This window comes from Meles meles, chromosome 6 (assembly GCF_922984935.1).
Source record: "Meles meles chromosome 6, mMelMel3.1 paternal haplotype, whole genome shotgun sequence".
Classification (NCBI taxonomy): Eukaryota; Metazoa; Chordata; class Mammalia; order Carnivora; family Mustelidae; genus Meles; species Meles meles.
The window spans coordinates 73,125,906-73,146,764 of record NC_060071.1 but is presented as its reverse complement, the minus strand read 5'-3'; the positions used below and the strand labels follow the sequence as shown (position 1 = coordinate 73,146,764).

At 39.3% G+C, this 20,859-nt stretch overlaps 1 protein-coding gene across 3 annotated transcripts in view; it reads left to right on the top strand.

Moving 5' to 3' along the window:
* The first annotated feature begins 261 nt into the window (after window positions 1–261).
* GABPB1 (GA binding protein transcription factor subunit beta 1) overlaps window positions 262–20,859 on the top strand; it is a 68,190-nt gene continuing 47,592 nt past the window's right edge. Inside the window, exon 1 of one of the 3 annotated variants that reach the window (XM_046008425.1) lies at window positions 262–1,657. The gene's annotated coding sequence lies outside the window, so the exon portion shown is untranslated. Of the gene's footprint in view, window positions 1,658–2,689; window positions 2,801–20,859 lie in introns of those variants that run through there. The other 2 variants (XM_046008423.1, XM_046008424.1) reach the window with 2 other exon arrangements.

Sequence of the window (20,859 nt, the reverse complement as noted above, 5' to 3'; positions counted from 1 at the left end):
AGGGATTTCTTCTCTATGAGACTTTGCAGTATTCAGCAGTTTACCCTCATTACACTACTGATGATACCTATTTACTTGTCCGCAGTCTACAGTGTAAGATCAATGAGGGCAAGGATTCCATAGCAATCATTAGCTCAATGTTTACTCAAATAAACTCAGTGTTTAAAAAAGAAAAAAGCACAGGCTATCAAAAATTTGACAAATTTTAACCAACGGAAGCACTGAAAATACTACATTAAAAGAAAATAGGGCTCCTATAACATTTACTTTGCTTCTCTTTCAGGCAAATTGCTTTAATAAGTTACACAAAGACTTTATAACCTTTACCACCTCAGTATCACAAAAGGATAACTGGAGAAAATTACTTTTCTAAGGCCACACAAAATCAATGGGTAATATGGATTTCACTTAAGCTTGCAAACTTTGCTGGATTAAACTCTTGGCGCTGTCTCAGATACTCCCAACTCCTAACTATAGGAAGCCAGAAGCTTCAAGTTAGCAGCTTGAGAAAGCCACGTGGTAAAGTTATTTCCAGGCTCACCTGTTAAAATCATACCAATGTGTTGGGTTTCTTAGCAAATCATCACAAGTAAATTAACTTCCAAAGACTATCTCCAAACTTTTGCGCCTGTCTTAATAAAATACAACACCACAAAAATCTTGACATTGCAGCCATGAAAAAACAGACCTCTACCTCTGAGGTGACAGAAATCCAAGGCAATTCAGTGAGCAGTTATTAGGGTCTATTAAGTACGAGACCCTTGCGACACCACCGGCATGTTAAAAAAAAAAAAAGCTACAGGAATAACTACATCTTCGTCGTGAACCCGAATGCTCAGTGTAAGCGATGATGAGAAGGACCATCCTTCGTTCCTCCCCTTGTACCTCAACCGCCACTCCTGTCCCACTCGGCCTAGAATCTAGAGGCACGTTAAGTTAAATCCTAGCTTCCTGGCCGCCCTTCCCACTCCCAGCACTCTGCTAGGCGGCTCAGCTTAGCTTTGGAGCTCGGATTCCCCCTCTCTCAGCAGTCACGTCGCACAGCTACGAAAGGAGGAACACGGACTTTAGTTTCTCAACTGCCAGCCCCCGCAGAAAGAGGCGGGAAGGCTCGGCCGCCAGCCGGGGAGCTCCGCCGCGCACATGGCCGGCCGCAGCTCCCACCCCCGTGCCGCGCAGGCGCCGGACGAGCCGGGACTTGCGGTCGCCGAGAGCGGATCATTCCGCCGCTTTCTTTGTGTGGCTCAAGCTCTACAAATGGCATATTTCCTCTCCATCCGTTAAAAACAAAAATCAAATTCTGTCGCCCCTTTCTCCCCGCCGGAATGGGATCGGGGAGGGAGTGCGAGAGCGATCTGCTGCGGAAGGCAAGGGCGGAAAGGCTCAGGCGCGGGCTTGACAGGGGCCGGGTCCGGGAGGGATGCTGGGAGCTTTGACTCACTCGCACACCATGTGTCCCTCCGCGCGCAGCACGGGGGACTTTTCGGTGGGGATTTTGGGCGCCGACCAGACGCGGCATTTTCGGAAAATAGCGCCCTGTGCAGCTGAAGCGCTTTGTGTGTAGCGGGGCCGCGTCAGCCCGGCCGGGTACGAGGCGCCTTGGGTCCCCGCAACACCTCCTGCTGCTCCCCCGTCGCCGCTCCCGAAGCTTTTCCAGGTCAGTGCGGGTCTGTGTAGGGCCCTGTTACCACCGGATGTGGAAGTTGATCTCTTCGCTGGTAAAAAATAATTCCACTTCCCCCGGAACCCAGATCATCCCCGCGATTTCCTGTTTATTGCATTAAGGCGCCGGGTTTCCGGGGCTCCTGGCCCCGCTTATTCCGCGGGGGTCGGCGGGGTCGGCCTGGGCGCCCGCTCCGCCCGCGCCGCCGCGGCGCTTTGTCCGCTGGGCACCCCGCTTCTGGGAGGGGCGGGCAGACATGGTGGCGGCCGCCGCCCCCTCCTCGGCCCCGGCGCGCCGAGGCCTCGCAGCCGGCCCTGGCTGGAGCGGCGGCCCTGGGGCGGGGATGGGGTCGAGCCGGGGCGGCGGGGGCTCTGCGGGCGCCGGGAGGCGGGAGGTGGGAGGTGGGCGGGCGCGGGAGGAAGACAGGCTGATGCGGCCCGGCCCGGCCTCGCCGCTCGCCACCCCGGGAACTGCCGGCCTCTTTGTCTGGGCGGCCTGGCGGCCCCACCAGGCTCTCCGGAACAGGGAAGGGGCGGCGGGGGCGGCCGGCCCAGGGAGCGCTGTGTTGTGGGGCCTGCGCGGCCGGGAAGCGCTCGGGCCGCGGCGGGAGCGGCTGGCCCGGACAGGGTTAACCGGAGGCTGGCCCGGCCCGCGCGGGGCAGATCGCGGCTACTGCCACGACCTCGGGGACTCAAGTCCCTGAGGGGACAAAGCCCGCCGCTCTGGATGCTCGGGACTTAAGCACTTGGGACTTGGCCGGCGGGATCTTCGGGTGCACGGTTTCAGAAAAAAGTTGAGAATTTTGCCAGGTCATTTCTGCTTGGACACAGTTAATCAGTGTGTATTTAGCGTGCTTCGTTGAAGCTGTCCTGCCGTGTTGAATCAGCGTGCATAGCCTCGGGAGTGCATCGTGAAAACTGAAACCAAAGGAATTATATAGGCCGCTTTGTGTGTGTTTTCCCACTTTAAGCTTGTTTTCAGTACACATACTCTTGCCTTAAACCTGATTGGACTGTGGCGTGCAGACATCTGTTCAGAGGAGGGGTAGCGACCACAACAGTACTTTGGAAGGGGGCTTGGAAATGTGGAAATATTTTAAGTGCTTTCTCCGAACACTGATTTGCTGTCTCGATTCAGGCAAGTTACTTTATGAAGTATAATTTTTATCTGGAAAATGTTTTGATGTAGTAAGTAAAATGATCCTTGTAAAGTAATTTTCCATTCCAGGATTAAAGATGCATTGTAATTTATAATGCAGATGTTAGTGGTCAAAAATTCTTTTTGCAGATAGTGACTTCACAGAGACCCACCCAGCATAATTTAAATTTCTTTGCACTGACCTATAACCATCCGCGTTGACACTTCCACTTTCAGGTTCAGACTCTGAATTTAAGGAAATTAAAGATGGCTTTATGCGTTTTTTCTTGATTTTTCTCTTTTTAAATATTTTCCCTCAAATAACAGCGGAAAGAAAAATTCATTGCATGTTAATACAGTGATATATGAAGTAAGAGTGACATTGCTTTGCATTTCTGTAAGTCTTAAATGTCTGGTTTAATAGAAGACATGTAGATTCTTAAGTCTGCTGCTTTAAGTCTGTTGTGGTATCATACCAGGTAACCTCAGGGAAACTCCCCAAACTCCATTGTATGATTATGCCTTTTTTTTTTTTTTTTTAAACTGAGAGATTTGTCATTTCTATCCTCTTACCATACAAGTCAAATAGGATATTATACAAGACCCATTTAGAAAATACGGATAGGGTTGATTTCTGTACTTTCTTGCGCGCTTTTTTGAGTTTGGGGGTTAGATGGATGAACAGTATTAAAAGTAAAGATTGTGTAATCTGCATATGATCCTGGAGACTTAAGAACATTTGCAAATACTTTAAGTGACTGAACTTAATTTTTAATTCCACAACTTAGTTATGTATGCAAGTAAAATGTGAATTTCATTTTAGATGTGCTTGTGAAAACTAGTGTGTGAAAGTAATATTTGAAGATAGGACACGTCAAAGCACTGCAGGAGCTGCAGATTTAAAAGGAATCCTGCAGTGAAACATTTGGTCAAACAATACTTTTGTAATGCATATACATACCTTTAGAGTTAACTCTCCTAACTTAGAGTTTGAGTTCTCTCTTTCAGTCAATCTGGGTATTTTAGGTTGGAGGCCAGTAACACTGTAAATGTGTGAAAATGTTAAGGCCATACTTTGAATTAATAGTTTTGAAATGAAGCTAAATTCATTTCCAGTTGTTTCTGTGAACTCTACTTTGATTCTGTCAGACTGTACTTCTCTACTGTTCCATCAACAGGAAGCATCTGGCCATTCTTGACATAATTGTTTGAAAATGCCAGGTATATTTTTGATGTTTGCTATGCAAATGAAAATAAATATCAGATTTGATCTTGGTTAATTTTACTTGTCTCCCTTTCCTCAGCATTTCTAAGATGTATTCATGATGGACCTCAACTATAGAATGCACCCCTCCCCCTGCTTCTCCCCCCCCCCCCCCCCCCCCCCCCGCCCCAGTACCTCCTAAGTTAGGAATAGTGACAGGTAAAGCAAACAGGTCAGGAATTCAGAAGACATTACATGAAATTTTGAATCATGAATTTATTTTGAGAGTGTATTTTTGAGGGTGCAGTTCCCTTTGCAAGTAGTCTGAGTGTGGGTGAACTCACTAATGGGTCTATCTCCTCTCTATCTCATAAACATTAAAAAGCAAACAGAAACAAAACGTTAAGATCAGGGTAACTTAGTTTTCTAATGAGTATCATTTCTTTGGCCCCAGAGCTTTCCAACTAGTAATTGTAGGTTTCTATAGTATTCATATGTCTATCTTGGTATTAAACTTTTTTGAAGTTGTTTGTTCCATCATGCTCTTTAGAAGGTCTGTCTACTATCTTTAGTACTGTCTTTAATATTAAGGACTGTTTCCCCAGTGTGTGGACAACAGTGCTTTACATATAGATGATGTGTTGGTGCGGTTACCTGTCGGGTCAGTTGTTGGTGGGCTAGTTAGTATATTTTCATTTAGGTTAAGTATGTCCATGATGTAAGTGTAGAGGCTAAAGCTTGAAATGATTTCTTCACTGAAGGTAAATCATAATGCAGAGCCATTGATATATTTAGAAATAGGAATTTGAAATTCTTTGTCCTGGTTCTCTTACCTTTTCATGGGAATAATTGGAAAGGCTAGCAGTTAGGGCCCAAGATGCTAAAGCACAAATACAATAAGACTCCATCATTTTAACTACATTTAATGTGAATCACCATCATGTTATAATTTTTTAAAAAGTAAATGTCATTTTGAAGTTGGTAGAACACATAGAACAGGTATTAGGGCACATGGTGGCTCAGTCTTAGGTTAAGGGTTTGACTCTTCATCTCGACTCAGGTCATAATCTGAGTGTTGTGAAATGCACAGGTCTGATTCTGTGCACATGGTGGAGTCTCATGGTGGAGTCCGCTTGAGATTTTCCCTCTCCCTCAACCACTCCCGCTCCTGTGCTTGCACAGTCTCTCTCTGGAAAGAAAGAGCAGGTATTTAGCCACACTTTACTTAGTACTTGTTGTATTATACCTGGGATAATTATATTGTGTCAGCTTTATTGTGCCGGCTTTTTTGGTAGCATACTGTCACATTATGAGTGGGCCCTTATATCAATTCTCAGACTTTTTATCAGAATCACCTGCAGAGCAAGAGCACGGAGGCCCAAGCTTAAGTAGCATAGCTGGGACCTAGGCCACCATATTTTTCCCAAGTTCCTCAGGTGATAGACACTCAGGTTTAAAGAGCACTGAACTATAGAGGATATCCAGAGGACCTTGATCATGGGGAGAAGGGACATGAAGAAAGGAGGAAGGGCTGAAAAATTCGATGTGTGGCTCAACGAAGAGAAAGAAGCTCATCTAAGGAATGATAGCTATCTTTAAATCTAGAGGTCTGTCCTACAGATCAGGTTTGATCTGCCTAGAAAGAACTAGGATGCATGGGTAGTAGAAGGAGGATTTCAGCATTCTTTCAAGATAAATTTCCACAAAACAGTAAACATATAAGGGTTGGGTTAGGTTGGTAGGCTCTAAGTTTTCACTGAAGATGTTCAAGTTAGGGATTCTAGGGTGGAGGAATTAATAACGCTGAATGAGGAATTGGGCCTGGAGTCCTAATGTTCTCTACAGACTTTTGAGATTTTATGGTATTTGTCTAGGTTTGCAAGAACAGAAGTAGGAGAGCAAAAGCCAGTTCAGTGAAACAAGCTGGTTAGCTTAACTGGATCATAGTTTTCACCTTCTTGGTTAAAGAGAAATAAGTTTTAAGTGAGATACCTATTTGATGAGAGCTTTAAACCCAGCTGTAGGGGCGCTTGGGGGCTCTGTCTGTTAAATATCTGCCTTCAGCTCAGGTCATGATCCGGGAGTTCCAGGATGGAGACCATGCCCTGCTCCCTGCTTGGTGGGGAGTCTGCCTCTCTCTCTCTCTCTCTCTCTCTCTCTCTCTCTCTGCCCTTCCCCCTCCTCCTGGTCCTTCTCTCTCTATCACTTGCTCTCTCAAATAAATAAAATCTAAAATAAATTAAAAACCCACTGTAATTTGGGAGACTCAAACCTTAGCAATGGGCATATCTTCTGACATGGAAATTCTCATTTAAGAGAATTTATCTTGATGTAATAAGGATGTGTGCAGAGATTTAGCTGTGAGCATCCTGATTGCAGCACTGTTGATAGTAAAAGCTGTGTATTAACATTTGACCCTGCTCCCACATTAATCATAGGAAGTAGATAATATCCTCCATTTTTCAGCAGAGAAAACAGGCATAGAGAAATGAGGTAGCTTGCCCAAGGTAGCAGAGTTAGTATGTGATAGAGTCAGAGCTTGGATCCAAGCAGTTTGACTCTAGAGTAAGTAACTCTTGATCACAGTGATTGTTAGGATATATATTCACAGTGGGGTGAACAGTGCCTAGCTGTTAAAATGATGTTAGAAGAACGTAAAGACATGAAGAGATATCTTAGTATATGTCAAGTAAAAAAGTAGTTTTAAAAACACAATTCTGTTTTGGTTAAAAAACAAATATACAGTTGATCCTTGAACAATAGGGCTTTGAACTGCATGGGTCCACTTATAAACAGGCTTTTTTTTTTTTTTTTGACAAATACAGTAGAGTGCTGTAAGTGTATGTTCTCTTAATTTTTTTCCTAACATTTCCTTTCCTGTGGCTTGCTTTACTGTTAGAATACAGTATATAACACATACAGAATATGTATTAATCCATTGTTTATGTTAATTGGTAAAGCTTCTAGTGCCAATAGGCTATTAATAATTAAGTTTCTGGGGAGAGAAAAGTTATACTCAGATTTTCAACTGTATGTGTGTGGGTATGGGTCAGTGGGTATCTGTACCCTTCAGCCCTGCATTGTTCAAAGGAAAATTGTATTGATGTCTGGAAGGATATATGCCAAATTGTGAAGTGATTATCTCTGAGTGGAGTTTTATAAGTGATTATTTTCTTTCTGCTTATCCAAATTCTCTGACTTCTACAGTGAATATATATTTTTGTGAATTAATTATCAAAAGCATATTAAAATGTCATAGTTCAATAAGAAATTAAAGATTAACATAAACTGAGAAGCTTGGATTTTATACTGTACTTTATGCAATTTGACTTAGGAATTGCACATAAGTGAGAATTTGTAAGCACATGAAGTGTTTTGTGTTTTTTTAAGTTTGATTCCTTACCGTTGTAGAAGTAATATGTTAATTGGGTAGAGAAAACAGTCATGGACTCCTACCATTCTATCATTAATCACTTCTCAATTTTGTGTTTTCTCCCTCTTCTGTGCAATATTTTAAACATTGTATTCATCCCAGCTTAGTCACTCTCTGGCTTTGTGACATTAGGCAATTTACTTAATCGCTCTGCCTCAGTTTGCTCTTTTGTAAAATTGGGTAATTATAATAACTACATTTTGGTGCTTGGGAGGATTAAATGAGTTACTGCATGTAAAGTGATCAGAACAGTGTCTGACACACATTTTAATAGCTCAGCAAATGTTAGCTATTATTATTATAGGATCATAGCCCACTAAAACCCTTGGGGTCTAATAGTTTTTGGAATTAAGAATTTTTTGAATATAGGCAAGGTAATAATGTAACCTTTTGACAGAGTCCAGTCCACTTCAAACACATTACTATTTCTGTAGCAACACATTTGAAGGTTTATACCAAACGGGATAAATAAAGACTGTCAGTACCTCATGTCAGTGTAGGTAAGGTTTTGCCACTGAGGGGTTTTTGTATTTTGGAATTGCTGGTAAGGAACCTGTAGGATATTTATTAAATTTTGAGTCCTATTTTAATGTTAGAACACATACCTTTTCATGTTTTTATATAACTTTATAACCCATGGTAATTTTAAAATTAGAAAATAAAATGAGCGCTTCTGTTTCCTTTTATTATAAAATATGCTAAATCTCTACCAATATTGTTGATTCTATTACATAGTATTGAATTTTTCTAGAAGAGGCTTGAGAGTTCCTCTAACCCAATTAGCTTTTTTTCTGTCTCATTACACTTGAGGAACAAGACATTTCTTTTTTTCCTCTTTTATTTAAATTTTTAATTCCAGTTAACATACAGTGTTATATTAGTTTCAGGTGTACTATAGTAACTTAATAGTTCCATACATCACCCTGTGCTCATAAAACAAGTGTGCTCCTTAATCTGTATCACTGACTTAACCCATTCCCCTATTTGCCTCTCCTCTGGTAACCATCAGATTGTTCTCTATAATTAAGAGTCTGATTCTTGGTTTGTCTCTCTCTCTTTCCCTTTGCTTACTTCTTTTTTTTTTTTTTAAATTCCATATATGAGTGAAATAGAATGGTAGTTGTCTTTCTCTGACTTATCTTACCTAGTATTATACTCTCTAGCTCCATCCATGTCACGGCAAATAGCAAGATTTCATTCTTTTTTATGACTGAATAATATTCCATTGAATATATATGTGCACACATACATATATGTATGTATGTGTGTATATATGTATATATGTGTGTATATGTGTGTATATATATATAGTGTGGGTGTGTGTCTACACACACACACACACACTCCATATCATCTTTATCCATTCATCATTCGATGGATGCTTGGGCTGCTTCCATAATTTGGCTGTTGTAAATAATGCTGCTATAAACATAGGGGTGCATATGTCCTTTTGAATTGGTGTTTTTGTATTCTTTGGATAAATATGCAGTAGTACTGTCTCTGTATGGTAACTTGGTTTACTACAGCAGTAATTTTTTGTAGGAGGTGAGTGGAGGCCACTATGGTACCTCTGTTTAACGTGCTCTCCCATTCTATAGATGTGGGAACTGAGGTGGATATTTATCCTAAGTCATAATACTAATTATAGAACTGAACATTGGAATTAGGTCACTTCCTCTCATGTTAAAATTATTGGCTGTGCAGCCTTTCTGATTCCTGTACTCACTTTGTGTCTACAGCACTTACTATGAATCCAGACAGAAGAAAAAAAATTTAAACAGTGCCTTAGTCTGAGCTGCTATAATAAAAAGCTGGAGGCTTGGTAGCTTATAAACAACAATTTTTTTTTTCCTCTCAGTTCTCTGAAGGCTGGGATGTCCACGATCAAGGTGCAAGCATGGTTGTTGATAAGGACCCTCTTCCAGTTGCAGGCTTCTCTGTTGTATTCTCACATGGAGGAAGGGGCATGGGAGCTCTCTCAGGTTTCTTTTTATAAGGCCATAAATCTTAATGATCCTTCCTCATGACCTAATCACCTCCCAAACATCCTACCTCCTAATACCATCATTTTGGCCATTAGGAGTTCAACATACAAATTTGAGGGGGTGGGGGAGAGACATAATCATTCAGACCTTAGCAAACAGTATGGTGTTTAAAGGAATGATCTGAAAAATTTCCCTTACATCCTAACTGGTATGTATGAACTCTTACATCTTTGCCCTTGTGATTACTCCACCCATGCCTTGAGCCATTTCTTTCATACAGACTCTCAGCTTCTCTCCCTTTATTGCTGTGTGCATTAGATACAGACTTGACAGAACTTGACACCAGTCACTTCTTTCATATTTACCTGTTGTCAAATCTTTCTACCATCTGTCTCCTCCCCTGCGCCCCCGACCCAGGTCATCATATTTATGGAGGAAGGTGAGTGATTCTGAAGAATTTCTTGGCCATTATGAATTTATGCTGAACAGTTCCAAATGGGCCCTTGCTATTCTTGGCTATTATTTTATTAATCTCACATTTTTCTGTTTTCTCATATTTTCTTCCTCTCTCTCAAAAGATGACATTGATTTCTACTTAATTGAAATCAAAAGCAAATAGAGTATGCATTTGCACATTTTTTTTTTCCATCATCACCACGATGAGTCTATTCTTTCATCTTATTTTGTGAACTGAATAGAAGGAAGAGGATTCTTGTGCTTTTCTAGGAATCTTGCCACACTTTTCCTCTCTGATCAGTTGTTCTCTGTAATGGTTTGGTAATAATAAATCATCATATTTAAATTGTAAAGTTTTTTGTAATACATGTTTCTCTTATTATTTATATCCATTAGCACAATTCCTTAGATTACTCTTTACTGGGTCTTAGTTTGTCTTGAGGCTCTGCACTGCCTCTTATTTTCCATTTTCACTTTGCAGTCTCCTCTTCCAATCCATCTTGCACATGACTGCCAGAATAATTTTCCTAAAACTTTTTTTGAACCCACTGCTTTTAAACCTGAACAGCCAGTGGAGAGAACATGTGCTGTTGACCTTTGCGCTCTCCATTGTGCCAAGCAAAGTGAATTGAACTTGTACTAGATAAATGTTTGAATGGATCACGGTTTGCTCAGAACATTGACTTCCAGTTGTCTGCAGAATAAAGTCCAAACTCTGCTTTCTCACTTTCAAACCTTTCATGTTTGACTTCTTCAACCTTACTTGAGTTTTGTTTCCTCTGTAATATACCATGCTCAGGTACGACTCCCTGTGTTCTTCCTTTTCCTTTTCCTTGTTAGGCCTGTCATGGCCTATTAGAAAGTGTTTGCTTTATGCCTGTACTGTCCTAATCTCTGGTATTATAGTAATGAAAACAGAAGACAGTCTGTGTTCTTGGGGCTGGCATTAGGGAGGAGGGGGAAGGAAGTGCACGGTAAATATCAGGTGGTAACGAGTGGCATGAAAAGGAATAAAACTGGATAACGTGGTAGACTGGTGGGAGATGGTTGCTATTTTAGGTGGTCAGGGAAAGCTCTCTTTGGGTGTCCTGGAATGAGGGAGTAAATGATGGAGTTCTTTAAGTAAGGAGCTTTCTGGGCCAAAGAAACATGTTTAAGGCCTTGAGGTGAAAACATGTTTGGCTTGTTGGAATAATTCCTGAGGCTTGTGTGCCTTCAGCAAAATGAATAAGGGGGAGTGATAGGTGATATTAGAGAGGTAGTGGAGAGCTAGACTGCTCCAAATGTCTTTCATTGAAGAAACCTTCCTTGACTACATATTTTTGTTTGTTGATTTAAAGCTTCTCTGAACCCAGAGGCCCCTGGGTGGCTCAGTGGGTTAAAGCCTCTGCCTTACGCTCAGTCATGATCCCAGGGTCCTGGGATAGAGCCCCGTATCAGGCTCTCTGCTCAGTAGGGAGCCTGCTTCTTCCTCTCTCTGCCTGCCTCTCTGCCTACTTGTGATCTCCCTCTCTCTGTCAAACAAATAAATAAAACCTTTAAAAAAAAAAAAAAAAGCTTCTCTGAACCCATATAGCAACAATGGAAATAGCTTTCAAGTTACTTTTTTTACTGTGACCTACAGTAAGAAATGTATTTTGAATCAATAACATATACAAATTGTTGTTTGTGTGTGTGTGTGTGTGCGCGCACGTGTGTGACCGGAACAAAGGTTTCATGAAACAATATACCTTTATTACATTTGTTATATGCTGATATTTTAAAAAATGTTGGCTTTAGCCCACTAAATGATTTCACAGTTAAAAACTTAAAAAAAACTATAGACTGCTTTTATTATAATCTACATATTCTTCCAGGTTGTGAAATATCTTCAGTTAAAGATCATGATTTCAATTATTTTGTGTATAGGTTTTTAATGTTAACTGCTGAATAGAGAGGACTTGTTTAATTGGCAAATAGCTATTGAATGGGACACGAGAAACTGCTGAATACTAAATACATAAGAATAAGATAAACTGGGCCTGACTTCCTGAGGCTTATAGGAGAGGAGAGCTTGTAAACAAATCCTTGTAACAGTGGAATCCACATATTAATGAAAGGTTCAGGGCACAATGACAAAATAGAGAAATGATTAATTCTTTTTGCTGACAAGGTCAATGGGGGCTTGTTGGAGGAGGTAATGTCTAAACTGAGTTTTGGAGGAAGAATGTAAGTATGTGGTGGGGTAACTTGGGGTAAAGAGAAGATTTCTCAGGCAGGATAACATATAAAGGAATGGTGTAACAAAACAATAGGATGTAGGGGTAATTATAGGTAATTGTATTGTTGGAATATAAATGCAAGTGGCAAGTGCTGAGTTATGAGGCTTGAGTGAGGCACTGGCCAGATCCAGAAAGGTCTGAAATGCATTGTAGGAAGTTGCTACATGCGAAGTAGAGATACCGTCTCTCAAATAAGTCCAATGCAGCCAGTTTTTCCTCACATAATGAAGTACATTGCTGTTTCCTTAACTGTGCCCTAGAGGAAGTTGGCTTACATTTATGGGCCATGTTGTACTAGAAAAAGTTTTTTTAAACATTAAACTTTCACGCATTGCAGTGTTAGGTTTACTCTGTAAGAAGCATTTGAGAATGGAGATGTACTGAGAAATAGATTCACAGTTCAGGGTAATTCTGGAATTTATGTTTATGAAATAGAATTATTTAAATTTCACTTCAAGTTAAAGATACATATGGTTAAATTCTGTATTCTGTAGGTCGTTAGAATATATGATTGTATGTTTTAGGAAGATATTTTGATAAATTTGACCAAACCACAGTGTAAGACTTTATGACAATGTTCAAAATACAGAAATTTCAAATAGACTGGGAGGAGTATTTGTAACACATATAACAAACAAAAACTATATGATGCCCTTCTACAAAGAGTGACATAGAAAAACAAGTATAACAACAGATAGTTTCAGGCGAGGAAATACAAATGGCCAACAAATATTTGGAAAATTATGCAATCTTACTAGTAATTTGAGAGATACATATTAAAACAAGTTAATACAGGCAAAATTTTAAAAGCTTGCCAATGTTAAAATTGGCTGTATTGTGAGGAAATAATAAACATTATAAGCTGTTGTTTGGACTATAAATTGGCTTGGGGTTGCAAATTGATGTGGGCAGTTTGTTAGTATTAATTTGAAATGGTATTCCCAGCAAATCTGCCCATTTTCTGCACTAAAGGAACACTAGTATATGTGCATAAGGAAGCACATGCAATGTTCATTGCAGCAGCTTATAGTTGTAAAAAAAAAACAAAACAAAACCTGAAAAAATAAATAAAACTGGATACATTCCTAAAATGACCAAGTAAATTGGTATATTCATACTATGGAATAACATAATAATTTGAAGAAATGAATATGACATATACTGAGTACTAAGTTTGAGAGCGGTATATATAATATGAGACTATATATATAAGGACAAAAACCCCAGAACAGTGCTATGTTTTGGAGGGTGCAAATGCAAAGAACATGGTCTGGGTAATCCTGAACTGATAATAGTGTTTACTTATCTCTTGGGTGATGGGTAGAGGATTGGGTTTTGGGAGTAGAGATAGGGAGGGATGATTAGAGGGAACTAGCTTTTTCAGTAATCTTTGGAATTTTAAAGTTAGAATATTATAGTGTATATTTACAAATTCATTAAAATAATAATGATCGGTTGACAATAGGAAGGATGATAGTTGGGGAAGGAGGGAAACCAGTTAAGGAGGTACTTCATTAATATAGGCATGAAAATGCAGTGGCAAAGGCGGTGAGAAGAGGACTAATTTATAAATGACTCGAGGGTAATTTCACAGTATGTATCAAAATTAGAATTGTATTTACTTTTTTCTCAGCAGTCCTGCTTCAGGGAATTTAGCCTACAGTTACATGAAATGAAATGATACAATTACACAGATACTAGTGTTTTATGCAGTGTTGTATATAATAGTAATAGTGTCCATCCATAATAAACTAAGACCTATCTACACAATAGCATACTAAGCAGCTGTAAGAAAATGAGAAAGCTGTTTAGCTAATAGGAAAGATCTCCAGGATGTGTTAAGAAAAGCAAGTGGAGAACAGTGTGTGTAGTAATGCTATCTTTTGGTAATAATAGAAATAGTGGAAGGATACCCATGAAACTTGCAAAGGGGATTATTTGTGTCTGAGGGGAGTGGTAATAGTGTAAATGCTTCCACTGAGACTTTTCAGTGTAAACATTTCTGGGCTTGGATTTTTGAGCTATGTAAAACTATTGGCTGTTGAGAAAAAAGAATTTCAGAGAAAAAGATGCACAGTAGACCTTATAGTATTTGATGACCAACTGTATGTAAAGACATGAGGGACAAGAGAAAGTTAAGGACAGCTCTCAGGTTTCTAATTTGAGAGGTAAAAAGGGTGGTAACAACATCAGGGAATATAAGAAGAAGATTAAGTTTTGGCAGGTGCTTGGGAAGTTCTAGACATGCTACGTGATGAATCCTTAGTCCTCCTTAGTTTAGTGTTTGGGTATGTATATGTGTCTGTAATTCATGTGCTTTGGATATGGAACTTGAGCTTATTTATTTATTTATAAAGATTTTATTTGAGAGAAAGAGCACAAGTGAGGTGTAGGGGCAGAGGGAGAGGGAGAAGCAGACTCCCCACTGAGCAGGGAGCCTGACATGGGGCTCAGTCCCAGGCCCCTGGCACCCTGGAACTTGAGCTTATTTTAAACATGAATATTAAAAAATATTAAATAATATTATCTAATAAATATTAAATGATATTTAATAACCTTATTGAGGACTATTTAATATTTATCTGGATGGCTCAGTCAGTTAAGTGCCTGCTTGCCACTTGGGATATGATCCCAGGGCCCGGGGATCAAGCGCCATTTTGGGCTCCCTGCTCTGCAGGGTGTCTGCTTCTCCGTCTCCCTCTGCCCCTCCTCCCACGCGCATGCTCTCCCCCCTGAAATAAATAAATATAAAATAGTCATCAATAAATTCTTTTTATCCCAGATTATAGCCATTTATATTCTAGGTTTTATGGAGAACAGCTTTGTAATGACATAATTTTACAGTTAAATAAGGACATTGGTATACACAGATAGAATGTAGATAGAGAAATAGAGAATGTGTATCTGATAAATACATAGTTTATGTGGGGATCAGGAACTTAATTTATTAGCATGGTTCCATCTGATTTAATTATATCTTTTGGTATCTGAAATTCAAAGAAATAAAAATAGCTTTGTATAAGGATGTGATCTTTGGGGTAGCTGAGATTATACTGTAATATTTAAACCAATATTAAAACTGGTTTAGAGAAGTTTATAGTAGAGCATGAAAATTATTTTTTATATAGCACATTTGGGAGTAACTGTGTATTATACAAGACAAGGAAGTTTAACCTAATGGGGAAAAGGAGTCCCAGCATTCTGAGTGCTGCCTAAAAGAAGGTCTTGCTATATAGTTTGGGATTTAAGATTTATTTGAATGAGTTATATTTCAGAATCTGATTTTGAGGCCTTAATTTATCTATACAACTTTTACTTGATTTCTGTTTGGCCAGAGTTTAATAAAAAGGGGGGGTGGAGGGAGAAGCACAAAAAGCACATACATGCCAGGACTTGCAGATGGATTTAGTAAATCTTTTCTAGGTTTATGTTAGTAAGGATTTGGGTGTAGAATAGCAATAAAATAAAGCTGTTAAGTAATTCTTGCTTGAGAATGGTTAAAATTTTAACCATTTTATATCTAAAGAAAAGACATTTTGCTGGCAATAGCTTTCTTTTAAAAATTACAATAGTGGGGGCACCTGGGTGGCTCAGTGGCCTCTGCCTTCAGCTCAGGTCATGATCCCAGGGTCCCAGGATCGAGTCCTGCATTGGGCTCTCTGCTCACTGGGGAGCCTGCTTCCCCCTCTCTCTGCCTTCCTCTCTGCCTACTTGTAATCTCTGTCAAATAAATAAAATCTTTTTAAAAAATTACAGTAGTGTTATATATATAATTTTGTAACAGTTGGAGATGGTCTTGCTTTAGTGAGGGTGAAACTGTTTTGTCACCACCAACCTAAGCTTACCTGTTCACCACTGTCTTTCTCTGTACTGCAGTCCTCTGGTGCTTTGGGAAACATAAATTTGAGAAATGCTCATTTGGGATTGGCTACAGTTTGGGCTTAGATGGATTCATAAATCTTGTGTATCTTTGTTGTGTCCAATTGAGTGAAAGGATGGTAATAGCAAAGTGTATAGAAATTAAGAAGCATTAGTGCCCTCAGTCAGGGATATTTTACCCCGAGAGACATTTAGCAATATCCAGAGACATTTTTTTTTTTTTTTTTGAGGTCATAAAATGGGGGACAGGATGGTGCCACTAGCATCTAATGCGTAGAGACCAGGGATGCTGCCAGATATCCTACAATGCATAAAAAAATCTACAACAAAGAATTGTCAGACCCATTATGTCAGTAGTACTGAGGTAGAGAAATCTTTCGTTAGTTGAATACCAACTATGTGTGCAACAGTGTTATAAAGTACCTATGGGTATAAATGGCACTAAAAGCCTTGTTTATACCTTTAAGAAACTTAAAATGTAGCTAAGGCATCTCAAACTTAATAAGTCTGTGACTAAATCCTTAACACCTGACCACCCCATCCCACTTTGCCCACCAAAATAATCCCACTTTTCACCAAGTTATTCAAACCAAAAATCTAGATGTCATCTCTGACTCCTCTTTTTCTTGTACACTGATACCCAATACATAGGGAAGTTCTGTTAGCTCAACTTCAAAATAGATGTTACCTCTGGGTAATGGTGGGCTAGATTATTTACCCATCCTCTTCTTGAAAAGAATTGAAAATGCTGGATAAGATCTATAAACACCTCCTTAAGAGTTTTGAAGAACTGGAAAGATAGGGGAATTTGGTAAAACAAATTCTGGAAGAAAGCCCAAACCAAGAGAGGTTAGCAGAACATCTGGAGAACTGAAGCCTCTGTTGGCTGGAGTATGTTTGCAGATTTCAAGAACTTTAGGTTTCTTTTCATCACACTTTTGGGGAGACGTGGACAAAAATCAAGATTCAAAGCCTACCTGACATGTGGACATGTAAAGTTTTACAAGAGATCCTACCTAATTAGGCTTAGACTCCATATGTCTACACCTGCAGGAGAAGGATAAATCAGAGCTAATTCCTGTTCCTCTTTCATTGTTTACTTTCCAGCCAAATATGAAGGGACTGCAGGTTGGTTTGGTGCTGAGCAGAGCAGGAGAAAAAAGAGAAAAGAAATAAGTCTCTGTATAAAGTTGTGGCCATAGCCTAGCAAGGAAAGGGAAATTTAAACATGACTTAATTTAGGGCAGTCCCTCATTTGTAGTGTCCCCTAGGTGCTTGGCAGAAGTAAATGCAGATGTTCCCTGGAAGAACACTTCTTCATTTTAGACATCTCTACAAATAATTTTTTAAGGACACTGACCAGTACATAGTCAAAGATAAGCTGGCATACGAGGAGACAAGGAAACATGAACAGAAACAACAGCAGAAAAAGTAATTCGTAGGCATCATTTATAGAATTAGAAGATAACGTGATAAAAGAACCATGCTTATGGGAGTCTGGGTGACTCGATTGGGCGACTGCCTTCAGCTCAGGTCTTGATCCTGGAGTCCCAGGATCGAGTTCTGAATTGGGTTCCCAGCTCCATGGGGAATCTGCTTTTCCCTCTGACCTCTCCCCTCTCAGGTTCTCTCTCTCATTCTCTGTCTCTCAAATAAATAAAAATGAAAATAAACCACAAAACCATGCCTACTGTATTTACAGAAATAAATGGCAAATTCAAAGACTGGAAACATGAAACTATAAAAGGATATCAAAACAGGATACAAAAGTTCTGGTGAGTGCTAATTAGGATAAAAATAAATCCATATCGAGACACATCATAATGAAATTGCCGAAAACCAGCAACACAGAAAAATCTTAAGACTGTCTAGAGAAAAAGAAGATAACCACTGAAGGAGTGAGAATTAGACAAACAGGTGACTTTTCAACAATAGCAATGGAAGTCAGAAGATAGTAAAATGATGACTGCAATATGAAATGAAGAAAACCTTGCCAATCTAGAATTTTATATCCAGTGAAAATATCTTTAAAGAACGATGGTGAAGTAAAGATATTTTGAGAAAAACAGATTGTCACCAGCATCCCACTCATTAAAGATAATTTAAATCAACACTCTTCAGTAGAAGTTGCTGTGATGATGGAGATATTCTTTATCTGTGCTGCCCAGTATTGTCATAAGCCACATAGGGCTGTTGAACACTGGAAATGTGGCTAGTGTGATTGAGATGAAGTCTTAATTAAATTTAAATAGGCACATGCACCATATTAGTGCAGTTCTATAGGATATACTTTGGGCAGGATGAAATTGATTACCATGTGGGAGAAAAGAATTGTATGAAGGGCTGAAAAGTAAAGTAATACGTGTTTGGAAAATAAAAGTGAATCTTGACTCATACAACAGTAAGAATGTCTAATGGATTAAAAGATGAGGCAATAGCAGAAGGGGAATAAGTTGGATTCTAGGTTCTAAGGTCTTTGTGTTGTCTAGGAGGATAAGTTTAAAAAAAAAAAACCCTTTGTATGGAAAACTTTAAATACTGTAAAAGCAAAGGAGAGTATAATGAACTCCCATGTATTCATTACCCACTTTCAACAATGATCAATTCAAGACTACAGTGGTTTCTTACACATCCCTCAGTATTTTGAGAAATATCTCAAATATCAGTTATTTAATCCATAAGTTTTTATCTCTAAAAATATATAAACCTAAACTATAATACAATTATATCCAGAAAAAAATAAACATAATATCCTAATATCATTACATATTTAGGCAGCATTCACTTTTCCTTGGTTATCTGCAAAATGACTTTTTTTTTTTTAATGCAACATTCACCTTTATTGAAATGTATTATGGAACAAAAAAAAAAAGGAGGGGGGGAAGTACTGAACATCTAACAACAGGGAACTTTATCAGGTATTTCTTTAACTATCCAAGATGATTATTTTAACATTTATGATTTTTTTGTAGGGTTGTTTTAGGTTTACAGCAAACTTGAGGGGAAAGTACAAAGATTTCCCATACACCAGCTGCCGCCATACGTGGATAACCTCCCCCATTATCAGTATCTGCCACCAGAGTGGTACATGTGTTACAATTGATGAACCTACATTGGCACATCATAATCACCCAAAGTCTGTAGTTTACATTATGATTCATTGTTGGTCTACGTTCTTTTGAATTTGGGCAAGTATCTGATGACATGTGTCCATCATTATGGTATCATACGAAATATTTTCACTGCAAAACTTAAAGTTTTAAAAAAATTTACATTTAGTTTCTTCAAATTGGAATCCAAACAGGGTCCACGCATTGTCTTTGGTTGATGCTTGCTTAGGTATTTTAAAACAAGATTTTGATTAATTTTAGACTTTAATGCATGGTATAATTTCTAGGAAATAACTACAAGAACAAAAGTAGAGAATATAACTTCCAAATCAGTAAGAGAGATAGGTAAAATGTTAAAAAAGAATCAGTCCAGAAGGAGGCAGGAGAGAAAAGAACCTGAACAGGTGACGAATAGAGAGCACAAAATTAGATGCTAGATTTAAACTTAGATATATAATAATAAGAGGTTAAAAAGTTTAAATGATTATGTAGGTATCATTCTAGCCTAAGGCAGTATCAGCTCTTGCCTGGAATAATTTCCTAACTAGTATTCCTGCCTCAATCCTTGCTTTCCTCTATGAACTACCAATATAAAACAGTAGTAATTTAAAAAAATATATATAAATCAGCTCCTTCTACTGTCTTTCCATAATGGTACACATGAATGTCTTGGCAGATTCTCTCAAGAACATTAACAATGCCAAACAGAGGCAAACACCAGGTTCTTATTAACCCCTACTCCAAGTCTTTGTCTGGTTTCTTTTTCTTTCTTTTTTTAAAAGATTTTTATTTATATTTTGACAAACAGAGATCACAAGTAGGCAGAGAGGCAGGCAGAGAGAGGGGGGAAGCAGGCTCCCTGCTGAGCAGAGAGCCTGATACGGGATGCTGGGCTCTGGCATCATGACCTGAGCTGAAGGAAGAGGCTTTAACCCACTGACACCCAGGCGCCCCCTTTGTCTGGTTTCTAACTGTGATGATGAAGCATGAAGCATGGTTACATGGGTGCATTTGAAATCATTAATGATGGCAGAACTGGGAAAATTGTTGTAAGCCTCAAGGGTGGGTTAAATAAGTGTGGATTGATCAGTCCCAGATTTGCTGTGCAGCTCAAAGATCTAGAAAAATGGCAGAATAATCTGCTCCCATCCTGCCAGTATGGTGTCATTGTACTAAGCATTGTACTAAAATCATGGGCCACAGAGAAGCAAGACAGAAGCATGCAGGTGGGAAAATCCCAGGATTCTTTTTCTAGGGATGTAAAATGTATGTGCAAATAAAATGCCTCAATGGACAAAGCATACACACACACACACACACACACACAAATCATATCAAAACACTCTCCTGTTTAAAACATTCCAACAAGTTCCTGGTAAACTTAATGAATTCCAGGCTTCTTACTAGTTCCAAAAAGCCCTGTGTGATATGGCTCATGCCTGTCTCTGTGATTTCATATGCTGTCCATTTTCCCCCTAGTCCAGGGCCCTTATACTTGCTGGACCATCTCCCTGGATCATGAGGAACAGTCAGAATTCCTAGTTCTTAAATCAGAAAACCCCCAACCCCCCAAACTTTAGTTCTAAAAACTGAAAACCAGAATTGTCACAGAAGAAACCACTACCAGTACTGTCATTGGAATCTTGCTTCCACTCTTGCCAAATGTTCTGATGCTGAGCAGCCACAAGAGTGACCTGTCCTTCGTGATGCTTTTCTCTGGAATCCTTCCTT